Raw genomic sequence first — 14,267 nt, 5'->3', positions numbered from 1 at the left:
AACATTTGCTATTTGTGCTCTTTTTGATGGTGGCCATTCTGACAGGTGTGGGGTGATATCTCACTATGGTTTTGATTTGCATTCCCTGATGATCAGCAGTGTAGAGCATCTTTTCATGTGCCTGTTGGCCATCTGCATTTCCTCTTTGAAAAAATTCTTAATTTGTGATTCTGAGTAATTCTACATTTCTGTTTTATAGGTGAAGCCCAGTGGAAAGGTGGGGTGCGCATGTGAGCAGAGCAGACACAGGCATAATGTGGGGCCACCATTCTTTTTTTGCAAGGGGGATCAAACCATTTTATTGAGGGGCTTCAGGGGAGGGTCAAAAAGCTGGGAGGACAATGAGATCTGACATCTTTCTCCTGGCCATCTCCCCAGCTTCTCAGCTGCTGAAAGTTGGCCACCATTCTTTGCATCACCATTTGTACATAGCATTTGGGATTCCTATGAGCATAGAATTCCAGTGGGCTCACACTGCACGCATCTCAGCAAGACTCAGAGTAAGCACAAGTAAGTGTATTATGGCAACAACTGAGTGACAAGAGAGCTGACAGCCTCGACAAGCTGCGTTTTCCATTCAAATCAGAACTCGCTTTGAACGCGGAAAGAAGGAAATGTCTCCTAGGAAACACGACTAACCAAGGAATGGGAAAGGCAGAGAAACTCATAGACCTCTTTCCTTTCTGTCTTTCCTTCCTCATCAGGAACCTGAAAGTAGAGAGAGCTAGCTGATAGAATGTGGGACTATAAAGAGAAGCAATAAAAAAACAGTAGAGCTTGTTTGTAAGTTTCCACTATTCACATGTGAGCTATGAAAAACAATTGTGTAATTGTGGTGGTTCCACTAGTTAAACACTCTTATATTTCATCCAAACTGGCATTGTACAATATAACTATAAATTCATGTAATAATTTAATTCTTAAATTTTCATTTACTTAGAACTCTCTTAAGTGGAAAATTAAAAAGACCTTGAGATGGGAATATAAATTGGTGCAGCCACTATGGAAAACTGTTTTGAGGTTCCTTAAAAAAAACTTAAAATAGAGTTGCCATATGATCCAACAATCCCACTCCTGGGCGTATATCCAGAAAAGACAAAAACTCTTACTTCAAAAGATGTATGCACCCCAATGTTCATAGCAGCACCATTTATAATAGTTAATACATGAAATATCCCTAAATGTACATTGACAGATAAATGGATAAAGAAAATGTAGTGTATATACATATATATATGAATATTATTAAGTCATAAAAAAGAATGAAATAATTCCACTTGCAACAACTTGGATGAACCTAAAGATTATCATACTAAGTGAAATGTCAGGCAGAGAAAGAAAATATATAATGTCACTTATATATGGAATCTTTAAAAATAATACAAATCACCTTATTTATAAAACAGACATAGACTCACAAACATAGAAAACAAACCTACAGTTACCAGAGGGGAAAGTGATAGGGGAGGGATAAATTAGGAGTACATGATGAACAGATACACACTACTATGTATAAAATAGACAAACAAGGACTTTTTGTATACCGCAGGGAACTATATTCAGCATCATGTAATAACCTAAAAAGGAAAAGAATCTGAAGCTCTACACCTGAATCTAACATAATATCATAAATCAACTATGGTTAAATTTATTTTAATTAAATGAGGGGGAAAACATTACAAAAGAAAAAAGAAGACTTCCCTAGTGATCCAGTGGTTGAGAAACCACCTGCCAATGCAGGGGACAAAGGTTCAATCCTTGGTCTGGGAAGATCCCACACGTCTCGAGGCAACTAAGCCCACAGGCCACAACTACTAAGCCCATGCTCTGGAGCCCGCGAGCCACAATTACTGAAGCCTATGCCCCTAGAGCCTGTGCTTTGCAACAGGAGAAGCCGCGGCCATGAGAAGCCTGAGCACTGCAACTGGAGAGGAGCCCCCCACTCGCTGCAAGTAGAGAAAGTCCACATGAAATGAAGATCCAGCAGAACCAAAAATAAATAAAGAAAAAAAAAAACAGAAAACACCTTGAGAGCTTTATGTTTTTGTAGCTCTCGTGGCATCTTTTTTTTTTTTTTTTCCTGCTCTTTGAACAAAGGGCCCACATTTCCATTTTGCCCTGGGACTCACAAATTATTTGCAGCCCTGAATACACCTGCAGAGGTACATAGCAAGGGAACATTGCGTAACACACAACTGGATAACAGCAGCAGAGCTCTGCAGACGCCAGAGCCAGAAGCAGCGATGTGCAGGGCTGGCTCTCAACAGTCAACATGGCAACTCTGCGCAAGTCTGTGCTCAATGACATAACTCTGAAATCTGCCGGGGTGGTAGTGCTGCCATCACAGAAATGAGCAGATCCTGCAGATCAGGGCTCTTTTTGTCCCAGAGAGCTAAACTTTCACAAGCATACAACTGGTCAGAGGCCAACTAGTTCAACCTCCTCATGAAATCAAAGTGGATGCGATTGTCTAAAGTCCCACCATTCCTAACGAGGGGCTTGTCATATCTGGGTCTGAGGTTTTAACGTGGAAAAGAGTCATTCCAGAGTCCATTGGAAACCAGGGGCCAGAATCCTGGCAGATGTCCCTGTGCTGCAGATGGTGCAGACTCTCTGGGATGCTCCAGGGTTTAACTGGGACTGATGGCGTCCTCCCTGAATTGTCCTGTCACCAGGCTGAAAGGGTAACCTTTGCTTATAAGTGCTGGGTCTCACTCCAGAACATGCCTCCCAGCCCGTAATTACCCTCAGGGCATGCTGTTTCCACTTAGGGAAACCTGAGCTTCCTTCCAAATGGCACCGGGCATGACCTGAAATTACATGTTTGCCTTCTGAAATGGGCACACTAGTCAAGCCCGCTGCCCTGGAGTCCCAGCAGACCAAGAGGCAGGAGGTCTGGAGGGGAGCTAGCTGGAGCTGGAGCAGCCATGGACTGGCTAAAGCCAAACTAGGAGCAGGGCCTCCTGTGGGTTCATCTGCAATGCAGAAACCTGAGTTTGCCGTCCCCACCCAGGAATGGGCCCGACAAAGCAAGGCTCTGCAGCCCTCTGGGGACTGATCAGTGTCACACTTTGCCTAAAGTCTTCGTTCCTCAATGCAAAGAACATTTGCCAGTCACCTATCTTGTGACAGGCATTGGAGATGCAACCCTGAATGAAATGTTTATCCTGTTCCTCCAGGGCTCACAGCTCACAGTCTGGTGAGCAAACCAGATGTGAAGCAAATGGTCACACTTTAAAGGAGACTGTGATGTGACCCTTGAGAGAAGGAAGAAACAGCCTGACTCTTCCTGGCCCCACAGAGAAAGGTAGGGTCCAGGGTGGTGGGGCAGAAGTGATATTTGACCTTGACATTGAAGGATGGATTGATTGAACCCTTTACGGTTTGAAGGTACTTGCATGAACATTCATTAATTTGACTCTAAGAACTGTGCTATCAAATAGAATAAGAAAGATAGTATTAGTCCACTTTGGAGAGGTAGAAATTAGGATTCAAGGTGACTTGCTCATGATCACATAACAAGGAAAGAAGAAAAGGGCTGAAAATAGAACAGCTGGGAAAGAAGGTTAGACATTAGCTCCTGTGTAATAGGAACAGAGCTGGTCTTAGAAAGCGATGTGGGAGAAGGCTGACTCTCCTTTGCCTAGATCCTGATGCAAGGGCAATCTCCATTCTCCTTCCCGAGGGGGTTACTGCTCCTGACCTCTCTCCCACCCTGGCCTCTCTCTTCCCCATAAATGTCACCCAGCTTCTGTCCACCAGCAGCCCCTGACTTCCGAGTCCCCTCAGCCCCCATTGCCCCCAGGCCCACCTCATCTCCACAGGCCAAGGCACGCAGGTGTGTGGGTCTGGTCCCAGGGTGGAGAGTCTGGGGTCTCTCAGATAAGTCCCATCTCCATCCGGAGGTGTGCCCTATGCCTGTCAGCTACACAGAACCACCTGGAGAACTTTTGAAACAGAGAGACCTGAGGCTCACCTCTGGTGAGTCTGGTAGAGCAACTTGAGTTAGAGCTGAGGAATCTATGTGACTTTTAAAGTTGCCACGCTGACAATGAGAAAAGTACATTAGTGCTTTTCATTCTACCTGCACTGTTTCATCTAAGCTATACCTATAGATGCAAAGATGTTCACTGTGGCATTTTGCATTTTCATTAATGTAAAAGGGGGAGGAAAAAAATTAAAGGTCTCCAGGTAATCTGATGTTACCAGATTTGAGAATTAGTCTTCCAGGCCCCCAGGAATCATTTCATCAGTTCTGCCTTCAAGTAGAACTGCCCTTAAGTCAAGCCTCAGAGATCACGGCCCACTCCTTGTCCAGATTTCTGGGGAAGAAGTGGTGAATCCCCCTTCCCAACTGTCTCTATTGCCTTAGCTCCCTCCCTGATGGATGGCCCCTCCCAGTGGTTCCCTCTGTTCCATTTGCTGTACTGGTTTCCCCATGGTGAACTGACTCTTGACACCAATGAAGAGCCATTTTCCTTTTATACTCAGGGTGGCGGGGGGTGGAAGCTTGCAGAGTTGAAGTCATATGTGTGATAATAAATTTTTTAGATGAAAATAATATGGAACTTGGAACAGAGCTTATTAGGGTGCTATAGGAGTAGGCGGGGGGAAGGAAAAGGGGAGCAGGGATTCCCTTGACACCTCCATGGTGAGAAAAGGCAGAACGAAGAGTTTCACCTTGCTTGAGCTGGAAGTCTAAAGTCAAGATGTTGGCAGGTTCAAGTCCTTCTGATGGCCTGGAGAGAAGGATCTGCTCCAGGCCTCTCCCCCGGGCTTGCAGATGGCTGGCTTAATATCATCTTCCATCTACGTGTGTCTCTGTGTCCAGATTTCCCCTTTTTATCAGGATCCCGGTCATACTGGGTTAGGACCTCATGGCCTCACTTTCACTTCATTATCTCTGTAAAGATTCTACCTCTAAACAAGGCCATATTCTGAGATATCTGGGGGTTAGGACTTCAATATATAACACAATTCAACCCAAAATGTTGCTCTTGTTATTGAGTCGCTAGGTTGTGTCTGACTCTTTGCAACTCCATGGACGGCAGCATGCCAGGCTCCTCTGTCCTCCACTATCTCCCAGAGTTTTCTCAGATTCACGTCCATTGAGTCAGTGATGCTATCTAACCCTCTCATCCTCTGCCTCCTTCTCCTTTTGCCTTCAATCTTATAATACCAAGCTAAAATTTCATGTTTTCATGGCACCCTCTGTCCCTTCTGCCTGTTTCGCAGAAGGGCAAAACTGAGACCCAGGCAGCAAGCTGCCCGTCCACAGGAGCTCCAGTGAGTCATCAGTGGGAGCAAGAAGCTGACCCAGCAACCCGGACTCCCAGACCAAGTGGTCACCACAGGCTCCCGTAAAGCCAGAAGGCAGAGGCTTCCGAACTGGAATCTGAATCCATCCAACTCTGTGTGGTTTGCTCTGAGAGCCTTTTATTTACTTTAAAATATAGACGTATAGGGAGCTGCGTGCCCTCCAACATATGTGCAACACCCTCAGCTGAGATGATCTGTGAAACCCCAAATTGTCCCCATTAGATTCCCAGGAACCTCTTTGCTGAGCACAACCGGACCTCAAACCCCACTGCCTGGACAACTTCCAGTTCGTCATTCCGGTCACTCTGGAGTCTGAAAATCCCTCACATGACCCCCGTCCTGGCCCCTCCTTTGCCACATCATCAGAATTCAATAAGTCCATACTTAGTTCAAATTCAAAAATCTTATTTTTTCCTTTTTATCAATATCCTCAATTATTTTCTAGATCAGGGGTCCCCAACCTCCCAGATCTCACGCCTGATGATCTGAGGTGGAGCTGATGCAAAAATAATAGGAATAAAGAGCACAATTGATGTAAAGTGCTTGAATCATCCAGAAACCATCCCTCCCCACATCCGTTCGCAGAAAAACTGTTTTCCATGAAATTGGTACCTGATGCCAGAGGTTGGGGACCACTGTTCTAGACCACAGAGGGCAGTCACTACCCAGGTTTTCCAAGGATGATCTGAAAATACCGGGACAGGGACTTAGACTAAACATGAGAAAGAACTTGCTGATGCATTTGGCACAACTCAGCTCTGAGCAGTCTCTGAGCTGGTATACAGTAGAGTCTTACCATAGCTGTGCTAGGACAGAGAGGCTGTAGAAATTCTGAAGGTACATCTGGTTCTCTCTGGGACTCAACCGAGTCCTAAAGAATGACCTCACTATCCTGTGGACTCCCCACGTGGGTGTAAAGGCATTAAAACATGTACAGGGAGAATCAGTGTACTCCTCCAATGGAGCAGGACTTCTCAGGGATGGCCACCGTAATCACTACCACCACCAGTGCCTCATGAGGAACTTTCGGGAAACGGCACAGTGCTCCTCCTGTAGATGAGAATTCTTGGTTCCCTGGGATTCACAGTCAAAAACACACAGAGTGGAAAACTCTAACTCAAAAGGATACATGTACCCCAGTGTTCATAGTGGCACTATTTACAAGAGCCAAGACGTTGGAGCAACCTAAATGTCCATTGATGGACAAATGGACAAAGAAAATGTGATGTGTGTGTTTACTGTACATATATATACACATATAAATATAAATATTACTCAATCATTAAAAAAGCAAATAATGCCATTTGCAGCAATATGGATAGATCAAGAGATTATCATTTCATTTCTTTAAGATTATCAAAGCAATTGAGGAAAACAATAGAATGGGAAAGACTAGAGATCTGTTCAAGAAAATTAGAGATACCAAGGGAACATTTCATGCAAAGATAGGTTCAATAAAGGCCAGAAATGGTATGGACCTAACAGAAGCAGAAGATATTCAGAAGAGGTGGCAAGAATACACAGAAGAACTGTACAAAAAAGATCTTCACAACCTAGATAATCACGATGATGTGATCACTCACCTATAGCCAGACATCCTGGAATGTGAAGTCAAGTGGGCCTTAGGAAGCATCACTGCGAACAAAGCTAGTGGATGTGATAGAATTCCAGTTGAACTATTTCAAATCCTAAAAGATGATGCTGTGAAAGTGCTGCACTCAATATACCAGCAAATTTGGAAAACTCAGCAGTGGCCACAGGGCTGGTAAAGGTCAGTTTTCATTCCAATCCCTAAGAAAGGCAATGCCAAAGAATGCCCAAACTACTGCACAATTGCACTCATCTCACACGCTAGTAAAGGAATGCTCAAAATTCTCCAAGCCAGGCTTCAGCAATACATGAACTGTGAACTTCCAGATGTTCAAGCTGGTTTTAGAAAAGGCAGAGGAACCAGAGATCAAATTGCCAACATCCGCTGGATCATCGAAAGAGCAAGAGAGTTCCAGAAAAACATCTATTTCTGCTTTATTGACTATGCCAAAGCCTTTGACTGTGTGGATCACAACACACTGTGGAAAATTCTTCAAGAGATGGAAATACCAGACCACCTGACCTGCCTCTTGAGAAACCTGTATGCAGGTCAGGAAGCAACAGTTAGAACTGGACATGGAAAAACAGACTGGTTCCAAATAGGAAAAGGAGTAAGTCAAGTCTGTATATTGTCACTCTGCTTATTTAACTTATATGCAGAGTACGTCATGAGAAGTGCCGGGCTGGATGAAGCACAAGCTGGAATCAAGATTGCTGGGAGAAATATCAATAACCTCAGATATGCAGATGATATCACCATTATGGCAGAAAGTGAAGAAGAACTAAAGAGCTTCTTGATGGAAGTGAAAGAGGAGAGTGCAAAAGTTGGCTTAAAACTCAACATTCAGAACACTAAGATCATGGCATCTGGTCCCATCACTTCATGGCAAATAGATGGGGAAACAGTGGAAACAGTGATAGACTTTATTTTCTTGGGCTCCAAATTCACTGCAGACGGTGACTGCAGCCATGAAATTAAAAGACACTTGCTCCTTGGAAGGGAAGTTATGACCAACCTAGACGGCATATTAAAAAGCAGAGACATTACTTTGCCAACAAAGGTCCATCTAGTCAAGGCTACGGTTTTTCCAGTGGTCATGTATGGATGTGAGAGTTGGACTATAAAGAAAGCTGAGCGCCGAAGAATTGATGCTTTTGAACTGTGGTGTTGGAGAAGACTCTTGAGAGTCCCTTGGACTGCAAGGAGATCCAACCAGTCCATCCTAAAGGAGATCAGTCCTGAGTGTTCATTTGAATGACAGATGTTGAAGTTGAAACTCCAATCCTTTGGCCACCTGATGTGAAGAGCTGATTCATTTGAAAAGACCCCAATCTGGGAAAGATTGAGGGCAAGAGGAGAAGGGGACAACAGAGGATGAGATGGTTGGATGGCATCACCGACTCAATGGACATAAGTTTGGTAAACTCCAGGAATTGGTGATGGATAGGGAGGCCTGGTGAGCTGCAGTCCATGAGGTCGCGAGGAGTCGGACATGACTAAGTGACTGAACTGAACTGAACTGAGAGATTATCATGCTAAGTGAAGTAAGTCAGGCAGAAAGACAAATACCAATCATATTGCTTATGTGAGGAACCTAAAAAATGGTGCAAATGAATTTATTTGCAAAACTGAAAACAAACAAAAGGGGAGGAGAAGAGATAAATGAGGAGTTTAGAATTGACAGATACACGCTACTGTATACAAAATAGATAAACAACAAGGATGTACTGTATAGTGCAGGGAACTATATTCAATATCTTGTAATAACCTATAATGGAAAAGAAATTGAAAAAGAATGCATGTATATATCTGTGTGTATTTTTGTGGTTGTTCAGTCACAGTCACGTCTGACTTTTTGCCACCCTATGGACTGCAGCATGCCAGGCTTCTCTGTCCTTCACCATCTCCCAGAATTTGCTCAAACTCACGTCCATTGAGTCAGTGATACCCTCCAACCCTCTCATCCTCTGTCATCCCCTTCTCACCCTGCCCTCAATATTTCCCAGCATCAGGATCTTTTCCAATGAGTCGGCTCTCTGCGTCAGGTAGCCAAATATCAGAATTTCAGCTTCAGCATCAGTCCTTCCAATGAATATTCAGGACTGATTTCCTTTAGGATCGACTAGTTTGATCTTCTTGTTGTCCAAGGGATTCTCAAGAGTCTTCTCTGGCATCACAGTTCTAAAGCATCAATTCTTCGGCACCCAGCCTTCTCTACGGTCCAACTCTCACACCCATACATGACCACTGGAAAAACCATAGCTTTCACTAGACAGACCTCTGTCAGCAAAGTGATATCTCTGCTTTGTAACATGCTGTCTAGGTTTGTCATAGCCTTTCTTTCAAGGAGCAAGTGTCTTAATTTCATGGCTGCAGTCACTGTCCACAGTAATTTTGGAGCCCAAGAAAATGGATGTATGTGTGTGTGTATAACTGAATCACTCTGCCCTATACCTGAAATTAATACAACATTGTTAATCAGACAATGCCTCAATAAAAAATAAAAATGAGAACTTCCCTGGTGGTCCAGTGGTTGAGAATCTACCTTGCAATGCAAGAGACACCAATTCAATCCCTGGTCCAGGAAAATCCCACAGGCTTTGAAGCAGCTAAGTTCTTATGCCACAACCAAGTTCTAGAGCCCAAGCTCTGCAACTACTGAAGCCCACGTGCCTAGAGCCTGTGCTCGGCAACAAGAGAACCCGCTGCAATGAGAAGCTCACACAACACAACGAAGAGGGCCCCCCACTCCTCACAACTAGAGAAAGCCCACATGCAGCAATGAAGACCCAAGAATAAAATAATACATAAAATACTCAAAAATAAAATAAATACATATTTTTTAAAGAAATAAAAATGACAAGCATGCACAGTGCTTCTTCACCCACCAGTGTGTCTGTCATTTGCCTATTTGCTCCCCACCCTCTGTCCCCACTCTGCTCTCTCTAGGTAGTAGGAGATCACTTTCCCAGGCTCTCTTGTCCTCTGACTTGGGGACAACTTTCTGGGATTCCCTGGTGGTTCAGACAGTAAAGAATCTGCCTGAAATGCGGGAGACCTGGGTTCGATCCCTGGGTTGGGAAGATCCCCTGGAGGAGGGCATGGCAACACAGTCGAGTATTCTGTCATGGAGAATCCCATGGACAGAGGAGCCTGGCGGGCTACAGTCCATGGGGTCACAAAGAGTCAGACATGACTGAGAGACTTTCACTTTCACTTTTGACATGGAAGGCCCGACAGAGGTTGAGGAGCAGATGGAAGGGGGGACCACACTACATCTGTCCCTCCCTCTCTGCTTTGGGTAGATTTCGAGCAGTCTCTACCCTGAGGCTCCAGCTCCCACCACACAGGCTGCCCACGGTTTCAACTTCTACCAGGAGACCCCCTGTCCTGGTTGCCAGTAATGCCACCCCCTGACCCCTCCAGCCCCAGGGGTGTGAAAACCTTCCTGGTGTCTTTAATTCCTGTTTGGTTTCTTGGTTTTCCCCTCTCTAGTGTAACCAACTCCCTATGTTCAACTCTCTATAAAATACCCAGAGTGGTTTCTGTGTTCTCTCTGTTCATTCGCTCAATCATGTCCAACTCTTTGCAACCCCATGGACCGCAGCACACCAGGCTTCCATGTCCATCACCAACTCCTGGAGCATGCTCAAACTCATGTCCATGAAATTGGTGATGTCATCCAACCATCTCATCCTCTGTCGCCCCCTTCTCCTCCCGCCTTCAATCTTACCCAGCATCAGGGTCTTTTCTAATGAGTCAATTATTCGCATCAGGTGGCCAAAGTATTGGCGTTTCAGCTTCAGCATCCAATGAATATTTAGGACTGATTTACTTTAGGATTAACTGGTTGGATCTCCTTGCCGTCCAAAGGATTCTCAAGAGTCTTCTCCAACACCACAGTTCAAAAGCATCAATTCTTCAGCGCTCAGCTTTCTTTATAGTCCAACTCTCACATCCATACATGACTACTGGAAAAAACCACAGTTTGGCTAGGACCTTTGTGGGCAAAGGACTTTGTGTTCTCTGGCCCCTGACTAATACAGCAGATGACAGAAATTCAACCAAATTAGCCAGGAAAGAGGAGGAATGCACAGCCTCCCAGAAGGAAGCTGCAGGCTGGCCAGGGATGCAGCGGGGTCTCAGGAGCCATGGGCTGTCACTGCCCACCCCACCAAACAGGCTTCCTCTGCATTCCCTGGGAACGGCCCCCAGCAGCGTCAGACTCACATCTTCAGATTCATTGCCAGAACACCTGTTGTTCCTTCAATCTGAATTGAAAAGACAGCAGGGTAACCACTTCTATCAGCCCAACTGGGGGACACGTGCCCCCTTCTGTGGGCAAGGGACCAGGAACTGGTGGACAAGGCCCACTAGAAGCCCATGAATGGGGCCACTTAAGAAAACGAAGCCCAAGGCAGCCCTTACATGCTCAGGTCAGTTGGGACATACGATCTCAAGGCAGTGAGAGGTCAGGAAAAGGAAGATAAAGGAAACGGGCACAGGGAATGCATCACCAAGTGTCCAGAGCCTCACAAAGGCCACCTGGCCTCTCAGCACACAGGACCGCTTGACACACAAAAGGCATCATCACCGCCCCTGAGAACAGTGATCAGATGGTGGGAGGGAAAGAAATACATCTGCTGGATCCCTCCACCCCGTCTTGTGGGTCCACACTGTCTGTGTGGGGCATTACCTCCCCTACACACATGGGTTGTTGCACCACTTGGCAACTTGGGAGAGCCCCTGGTGAAGCCAGATTCCATACTCTGCTATGTGACACTCCATCAGAGACTGGTATGGGGGGAGATAAGGGCCTCCATGGATCAGCTCCACCATAACGGGAGCAATGGGGGCCACACCAGAGCCCAGACTCAACCCAGGGCAGGGGATCGCTGGCAGCACTGGCAGGTGAGGCTGCAGCAGGCAAGGATTTCCATGAGGAAGCAAATCTTAGGTGATGCAGACATTAAGGAGGAGGCATGGCAGGCAGGGACACAGATCCCAGCAGAAGGAATCACTGTCCCAAGAAGGAAAGGTCCTAAATGGATGAAACAATAGGTTAGGGGATAGAAGTTGCCAGGTGCGACTCCTGCAGGGTATTTCTATTCTGCTGTCATCAGGAAAAGAGCTTTTTTTTTATCACCCACACCTATCATCTGTGGGTGATGCAGACAGAGGTGCAGAGGCGTGCTTTCTAAGGCTATGACTGCCCTGCACTTTTCTCCAGGCTCTCAACCTCCCACAATGGTCCTCCTCTCCTTGCCTTCCTTCCCAGAGCACCTGCTCTGTGCCAGATACTGTCTCCTGGACAGTCTGTGCCCCACACAGGTATCCTGAGCACAAGCACTTCTCCCCTCCTCCACCCTGACCAAGTCAGCATCATCTCACCCAGGTCTCCTACAGTCGCCTCTTCAATGGTCCCCCTCCTTCCTTTTCCCTCTTTGCTTCACTTCTGTCTCTTCTGTACACAGCAGCCTGAAAGTGTTATTCACTCAGTCATGTCCAACTCTTTGCGACCCCATGGACTGTAGCCCACCAGGGTCTTCTGTCCACAGGACTTTCCAGGCAAGAACACTGGAGTGGGTAGCCATTTCCTCCCCCAGGGGATCTTCCTGACCCAGGGAGTAAACCCAGGTCTCCTACATTGCAGGTGGATTCTTTACCATCTGAGCCACCAAGAAAGCAACCTGTGGTCCTTTTAAAAACCAAATCATATCACATGTGTTTTGTCCTCTTCTTTAAACCCCTCAAAGGCTTCCCATCCCACTTCAAATAAAAGCCTACTCACTGGGCCTCCACGAGACCTGACCTCTAGGCTTCTGGCCACCTGTGCTGCATCTCCCCTTCGTCAGCCGGTTTCAGTCCCTCTGGCCATTTTGCTGTATCTGGAGCCCAGTCCGCATGCTCCCATCTCAGGCCTTCTGCTCTCACTGTGCCTCTCCAGGAACTACCCTCCCCAGACATCTCAGTCCATGCCTTTCCATCTTTAGGTTTCTGCTCAAAGTCACCTTCCAGAACATCCTCCCTGATCACCCAAGCTGAAACGGCACTTTTGCTTCGCACTCTGTCCCCTTAATCTGTTATACTAATTCTCACACACTTATCACTCACTGACATCACATTGTGTGTGTATGTTTCTTCCCCTTCCCCACCCTCCCCCATTAGAATGAAGCTCCATGCAGTGAAGGCTCTGTTTTACCCCTACTGTGGCTAAAACAATGCCCTGCACTATCAGGCTCTCAATAAATATTTATGAAATGAATTGATTAATCTAATGGGAAACATAGAGATCACCGCACCATGACAAGTAAAACAGATATAGGAACATCATGAAAGCCTTGGGTTTCGTTCTCTGACCAGAGGGGTCTGGGAAGTCCCAGAGGGAGGCCATGGGCAGCTGGGACCCATCCACCCTGCAATTTCCACAGTAGTTCAAGGATAAGAGAAGCCGCTGATGTAACAAAGACATCTGACAAGGAAAGACCTCTAGGGCAGGACAGTTCAAGGTGAGCATCACGGTGAGCATCATGGTTAGCACAGCGAAGTCCCTCCAAGCCTGTGCTTAAAACACTGCTTCCTATCTATTTGGAAAGTGTTTGTCAAGGTGGAGGGAAGACTGGAGATCATCAAGGTCAGTTGTCTTGAAGTATAAGTTAGGAAACTGCATCTCAGAGGAAGCAAATGTCTTTTCTCCAAGAGATACAGTGAGCTGGTGGCCAGGCCCACTGTGATGGATTTTTAGACACTCTTGAGCTCTCGATTTCTTAAAGGACTTGGTCTTAGTTCACACCTCCTCCTATCAGAAAAAAAAGATGGTGAGAAATTTTCACACAAGTTATTATAAAGGTGATGCTTGGCTACTAAAAGAAGCTTCATTGGATTTAAATGTATCAGTAAAGCAAGAGGATGACTTGAGCTTTTTTCTTACACTTTTAAAAAGTAGGTTTTCATTCACCATTGCAACAAAAAGAATAAAATACTTAGGAGTATATCTACCTAAAGAAACAAAAGACCTATACATAGAAAACTATAAAACACTGATGAAAGAAATCAAAGAGGACACAAACAGATGGAGAAACATACCATGCTCATGGATTGGAAGAATCAATATTGTCAAAATGGCTATTCTACCCCAAGCAATCTATAGATTCAATGCAATCCCTATCAAGCTACCAATGGTATTTTTCACAGAACTAGAACAAATAATTTCACAATTTGTATGGAAATACAAAAAACCTCAAATAGCCAAAGTAATCTTGAGAAAGAAGAATGAAACCAGAGGAATCAACCTGCCTGACTTCAGACTCTACTACAAAGCCACAATCATCAAGACAGCATGGTACTGGCACAAAGA

Source organism: Dama dama, chromosome 8 (assembly GCF_033118175.1).
Source record: "Dama dama isolate Ldn47 chromosome 8, ASM3311817v1, whole genome shotgun sequence".
Taxonomy (NCBI): Eukaryota; Metazoa; Chordata; class Mammalia; order Artiodactyla; family Cervidae; genus Dama; species Dama dama.
This window is presented reverse-complemented; position numbering follows the sequence as displayed.